This window comes from Cynara cardunculus (assembly GCF_001531365.2).
Source record: "Cynara cardunculus var. scolymus isolate 2C chromosome LG 3, CcrdV1, whole genome shotgun sequence".
In the NCBI taxonomy this organism is placed as follows: Eukaryota; Viridiplantae; Streptophyta; class Magnoliopsida; order Asterales; family Asteraceae; genus Cynara; species Cynara cardunculus.
Window position 1 is genome coordinate 38,343,212 of NC_037530.1, and position 7,644 is coordinate 38,350,855.

Sequence of the window (7,644 nt, forward strand, 5' to 3'; positions counted from 1 at the left end):
TATATATATATATATATATATATATATATATATATATATATATATACTTTCTAGAATAGAATAGTAAAAAGACAAAAGATAAAATGGGGAAGTTAAATATGGAAAGTTCAAGTGAAATGTAAGAAAATTGCCAAAAAGAAAGAAGGCAAAGGCTAGGAATGCAAAAAGAAGCCAAACACAAAGATACAAATGCTATAATACTAAGATAAGGTAAAATGTCATTTCAAGTTTTGGAGTGTTTACACCTTCATTCTGGTCAATTCTTGCATTATTGACCCCTCACCAATTCAATCCTTGGATCAAATGAAGTCCCATGGATCCCATCTTCTTTTGTTGTTACACTCCCACAACACCTAATATCGACTCGTGTGCTCGCACGCACCCATAACACCAGACATCCCCTCGTGTACACTCACGTTCATATCATCTGTGGCTTTTAGTGGTTCCAGGTTAACCGTCGTATTTGTAGGGTTATATAATATTTGTATATAGGCATGAACGTTTCTTTTCTGACATGATATTTGATAGGGAGTTTTTAGAGACGCGTGTGTAAGTTAGTAGACTTCAGTGTTGGAATTTGACGCTGGTGTGGGATAGGAATAAGGGAGTTAGAGAGATAGATGGTGCACTAGGGGTTCGGGAGCTAAAATATCTGGTAGCAGAGTTGTGTGTGTCTTTACGAAAATAACAGTTTCACCTTTTAAGAGTAGAGGGCATATCTGCATGCATCTCATACTTCCAAACGATGCTTTTGATTGGAACTGGTTCGTTCTATTTGGTTTGGTTTTAAATTACTTGTATATGTTGGAAAAGATTTACTCAAGGCTATAGCTGATTCAATCTGTTACAAATGATACCATTACAGTCATGTTTTATATTAACTGTGTTTTTTTTTTCAAACGAAGGAGGGAATCAAGTTACGTTTGTTACTGTTGTTGGAATTATAAATCTGGGAATAACAATTACCATGTTAAAGAGGACCCGGTGGCACACGTGAAGGCCTATGAGAACGACTCCGTTATCGTTATTTGTATGTTTTATTTGATTTGAATTTAATGGATTATTGTAATAGTTCCATAGTCAAAGATTATTGATTATGATCTATGAACAAACAAATATGCTCCAATTGAGTGATGGGGTCCAAGGAGTCCAATCCAAATATGTGTAGATCCTTTCAATTTGAAAAGCAAAAGTCCCAACTTTATTTACAAAAAAATATTTATTTAATTATTATTATTTAAAATATAATTAGATAAATGATTAATTATTTATAAACCAGTAGAATAGGTCATCAGGGTACGGAAAGAATGTTTAGTCTAAAAGAAAGAACAATCCGACGACCCCATAATTAGATCAGGATACCAACCCTACAACGATGGAAGACCCTCATAACGACTCATCGATGTTAAAAGATGAGAGGTATTCGATAATGACGTTGTTAAATAATTCGAAAATTATTAATTGGGTTATTTTTTATGTCACATTGAATTGGAGTCGATATCAATCATTATATCAATGAGTTGTGATATTCTTTCGAAATAGTAAACGATTCTTAACGTAATTTAAATAGACAGTAATCCTATAGAATATAAATTATAAAAATAAAAAATAAAATAATGGAGAAACATGAAATGTGGAAGCTTGTCCACACACTAAAGATAGACATGGTAGATAAAAGAGTAAAGGAGAAGTTTTATATATATATATATATATATATATATATATATATATATATATATATATGTAAGAAGTTATATATTTATATATAGGATTATGTAAGAAATATATATATATATATATATATATATATATATATAGCATTATGTAAGAGACTTGGGATCATATGAGACCAAGGTTTTTCCGTGAGACCCGTAAGACCAATTCTCAACCATTGGATTAGATCTACAATCTCAATATTCATAATCACAAAATTGACACGAGACTTCTCAATAATTACAAAATTGTCACCGTGCAATTTTAGATCATTAGATCGTTAGCTTATAAAGTTGATCAATGAACATAAATTGGTCTCACGGGTCTCACGAAAACCCTTGGTCTCACGTGAACCCAACCCGATATAGACTTGGGATCATGTGAGACCAATAGTTTTTCGTAAGACTTATAAGACCAATTCTCAACCCTTGGATTAGATCTACAATCTGAACATTCATAATCATAAAATTGGCACGAGACTTTTCAATAATCACAAAATTGTCATCATACAACTTTAGACCATCAGATCATTAGCTTATAAAGTTGATCAATGAACATAAATTGGTCTTACGGGTCTTTACGAAAAACTTTTGGTTTCACATGAATCCAAATATATATATATTCACAGATTTAAAAAATAATGTACAAAATGTGTCCCTATTCTATTCTATTTTGTCAGAGTTTACACCCTTAATTTCAAATATTGTCTTCTGACACATTTAGTTCAGGGTTTCGTACACGCTTTTTGTAGGGTTTCACGACACACTCCCATCAACCTCATTTAATACGCCTTAAATTCATTTTCAATTTTATTTATTCTGCGGTCGTTAATTCTACTCGGAAAAACATTTATTGATAAGAGTTCACATTTTTATTTATCTTAACCGGTAAGATTATATATAGTTTATTTATGTTAATTGGGTAAAAATCGTCACCTTCAATTACCAGCAAGGTTTCAAATGGTGTGAGACGAGATGTGACGATTAAGCCAAGCCTCAGCGTTAAAAGGCACATGGAGGCCACAACATTTTTCAAGAACTGACTTATGGAGGCAATTTTCTATATCATGTATCAAAAAATATATATATATATATAATCCTGACAAACAAACCCTATATATAGGGAGACCTTCTTTTGAGAACCTATGAAATTGAGATAACCTTGAAAACTAGTGTATTATGTTATATTTCTTATGATTTTTATTCACATATAGCTAGAATTTAATATAGTGGTGAATGTATTTGTTTCATATGTACTTGGTTCACAATATAAACTTTTTTAGGGTGTTTGTGAAACAAAAAATACACGTAAATAAGTTTTGGATTGTGAACCGAACACATATGAAACAAACACATTATGAAACAAATATATGTTAATCAATATATTAAATATTATATTTAGATGGAAAAAGATTATGTGAGACATAACTTTAAGGTAGAAGTTCTCACGAATCTAAATTTTTTTAGAGTTCTCAAATGATTAAATCCCTATATATAGTCTGATTCAAACAAGAACAATACCTATTTAATTAGGTTATGTTTGGCACATGGGACAAGACAGAACGAGACAAAACTCATTGTTCCACATTTGGCACGACATGGGACAGGACAAGAACTCATTGTCCATCATTTGGTACAACTTGGGACAGAGACAAGAACTGAGATAAGGTGGGATAGCGTAGGACAAAAAATGATTTTCTTGTTCCACCAAAATAGGTGGAACAAGATGAGACAAGAATGGGCATAAACTAAAATATCAACTCTCATGTGATATATAACTTTAACATATTATTTATTTTAGTGGTCACCACCACTAGTTGCGGCCGCCGCCATCATCGGCACCTTCACCTCCTCCGCCACCTCCACAACCACCATCAACCACCGACCACCACCGTCTATCACCACCTTCACAGCCACCATTGGCCACCTACGACCCCTGTTCATCGCCACTACCACCATTGGCGACCTCCATTTTCTCTTCTACTACAACAACCTCATTTACCACCTCCACAACCATCGTCGACCACCACAATCCATTGCCACCACCACTACCACCATTGGCTACCTCCACCTTCTCTTATAGTATAACCTCCTCCACCACCTCCACAACCATCATCGGCCATCAAAAAACACTGTTCATTGCCACCACCGTAGGCCACCTCACCTCCATCATAACCAACATCATCGGCTACCATTACCACTACCACTACCCACCACCACCGTCGACCACCACTATTTGCTTCCACAGTACTATCTACCATATTCACATCCTCCATAACCACAACCGTCCATCTTCATCACCATTAGCATCGTCAGTCACCACCACCTCCACCATAACCACCACCGCTGCCCACCATCACACCTACCTCCACCACTAGGCCACAACTACCTCATCCACCACTGTCTACCGCCACCAACCACCACTATCTACCATCTTCACGTCCTCCACAACCACTATCGTCCACCAATTACCAATGCTTATACCTCCACAACTATTATTGTTGCAACAATCTTCACTGTGCCTTCACCAATTGATAAGGATCTTCCAAACTGAAACATAATTTCTCCTTTGTATGAATCAGGTTTTTTCAAACTACCATCAATTATATTAAAAACTCATTCAAATGTGGTATTATTTTATATTTATGTATATGAAAATTGTGTAAAAATGTTTATAAATTAAATTATTTACTTTATTTGTGTTAATTATAACTATTATATGATATATAAAATCTTAAACTTTTAGGGGCAATTTGTCTAGTTCTGTTATGTCAAGTCCTGTGTATCTAATCCTACATCTTGTCTTATACAATTATGTCGGCATACCAACGCTGCTTTAGAGAATAAGAAATTGGTCGAATGACATGTGATTTTACACACATCACGTACAAAAAATATGATTCAAGCGACTTTTCCCTGCAACCTAAAGTCGTGGCCAAAGTTGTCCGCACACCTTTTTTGACCGTTAATATAAAATCACAAGTAATTTTGCACGTGATTTTGGCTATTTTCGTATTTTCTTAAATAGTTAACATTCTCGTTTAAACCTCCATGTATATATATATACATATGTCTTTTATTATTACCCAACGAGCCAGTGAAATTAAACATTTTATATCAGGATATATGTATATTAAAAACTAACAAGTAAGACATTGAAAAGCTAAGGAAAATCAAATATTGCATTACAAAGACTGCACATTAGGCAATGGCATGCCCACAGACATAACGTGGCGTCAGACACAAGCCTTGAGCCACAACATGTCATCGCGGCTTTTGCGGCAAGCCTTTTAGAACAATGTTTATAGAGTAAAACTCTCAATCATTGTCATCACTCTTATTGAGTAAGATTCTCCGTACTTACTATGTTTATCCGGCAAGGTGAGTGACTGGATAAGCACTTTCCGGATAAGCATTTGGTAAATGGTCTCTTAGTTTTTATTTTAAAAACTTAGGGCCGTTTACTAACGCTTACTTGGTAAGTGCTTACTAAATAAATTTTCTTATCGGATGAACATGACAAGGGCCAATAATCTTACCGGGTAAGAGCAATGAGAAGGATGAAGAGTCTTACCCGGTAAGTGAAGATTACGACTCTTACCCAGGTAAGCGTTTACTCAGTAAATTTACGTTTTGATGTACTAAAATCTTAATCATCAAAATAAATTATAGTGTTGACTTCTATAGGTAAGCACTTACCGGATAAGCATTTGAGTAAATAGCCCCTTACTTTCAAGATTTATAGTTCTAAAAATTTACAATTTAATGTTAAATGTTGATGTTATGCAAGTTAAAATTGACATGTTTTTAGAAGTACATTTTAAAATATGAATTAAATGAAAATACGTCACTATATCATTAAGCTATAGAGTTGGACATAAGGCTAAGAGGTAGGATAAGTGGCCCACAAAGCTACTTTTCCCTGATTTTGTCCGTGTCAGCAAACAATTCGAAATACCTCGATTTTTTAGAACAGGTCTGTGTCAAATAACAATGATTTTCCAAACCTCCATTTCTCTCACCCGTTGTCCCCCTTTCTTGGCCCTTCCTTTAAGGGGTTGTTGTGTAAGACGTGAATAACGCCCGCTGAAACGCCCATGGATTTTATCATCAACTTGATGAATTAATTTCAAGATATAAGGCTTTCCTATTAAACGAGGTTGTGGGAGAGCAATACGAGCGTCGTGCTGCACAAATATGCTCCAGACATATATATCATATATGTGTGGACATATTGTGTATTATGGACAAAGACTAGTTGCGCTGACCTTGTTTAGAAAATGATGAACGAACTTGATTTATTAACACAGTTTTTATAGGCTTATAGCTTACGAAATGATCAATTTAACTTAGTGGTCGTTTACCCAACGCGTGTTGGGTAAGCGCTTACGGACAAATAATCACCATTCTTATTTACCTTATCAAGTAACATTCTCAACCAATATAATGGATTATTGATAAACATCTCATTTATCCAATAAAAGCTTTGTCTCTCATTTACTGAGTAAGATTATCAGTCATTGTCATACTAACTAGATAAACATCTACCTTATTATCATTTGGTAAACAACCCTTTACTTATTTATAGATTTTTAACTTTCACTATCCATCATCAAAATCTTGTAAATCAAACGAACAGATTGTCAATTACGTTGAATTTATTTACGTTTATTAAACAAATATAAGATTTAAATTCAAAAAAATTATATAAAATTATATTCTTAATAGATATATATATATATATATTGTTGTAAGGACATACCCATACCCCATAATGATGTATCGAATTCCCTGTTTGACCTTCTCCCCACGTTACCTTTTTTTATCTTAGCTTGGTGCATTCCATGCCTACTACTCTCCCTACCCCCTAACCTCTTTTTCCCTATTTTATTTTCCTTACACTTTCCTCTCTTATCGTGGCTGATTGATTCAGACCCAGAAATCAAAATCAAAATAACAGGACACTTTCGATATTTTAGCACCCAAGACTCCGAATCGAATCGAAACAATGTTAGGGACTGTGTATCCGAAGATGATTAACGGGCTGGATAAACTTAAAAATCATGTCGGAAAAGCACTTTTCCTATACAACAATTAAACCCTATTAGCCTTGGGTTCACAGATTTCGTATTGGGAGTTTTTCTCTAGTTTCCAAAGGTTGTGAAAAACGAGAAATGTACCTAGATTCTTGTTTTACATATTTAAATGAGAGATTGACGGTTATTGGTGGTTGAACTATAATCGTTAATGGATAAGGTCAAAAAATAGTTACAACCGAATTTAAGTTATGGAACATGCATCAGACAAACTCAGCGATAGCTGAAGACTCCTTCAGCGATAAGCTGGTGAATAGCTTAAGCCCTTTCAGCGACAACACCAGACTATTCAACGATAGCTGAAGCCACTCAACGATAGGCCGAACCTGATTCAACGATATCTAATGTTGATTTCTGACTTAGTAAAATCCCCAAGTCTAAGAACTTAGATCCACAAAAAAGCTAGGGGCTCAACCCCTTGGAACCTCACTAGGGGTGCTACCCCTGGGATCCCGCCAGGGGGCGCGAGTCCTTTGACCCCCTGCTTTATGACGATTTAAGGTGATAGAGACAACATTTGTAAGTGTACACTCCGTACCACCTAACTTACATATATTTGTCTTATCGCCTTAATCAGTCTTAAATAAATGACAGTTACACCAAAAGGTTTGATGACACTAGAATCACCAAGAGACGATTCCCAGTAAGTTCATGTAACCTTTTACCCTTTCGAGTTTGACAAAGTCAACCTGGTATGGAGGCGATCACGACAACCTCCTTTTGGATTTGAAGATTGGTCAACTTTTTCAATTTTTGAAGGCCGAGTTGTGAATTCAAAAACATTTTGAAGAAACAAATATTCTACGAGTTCGGTGAAGATGTTTTTCAAGCGAGGA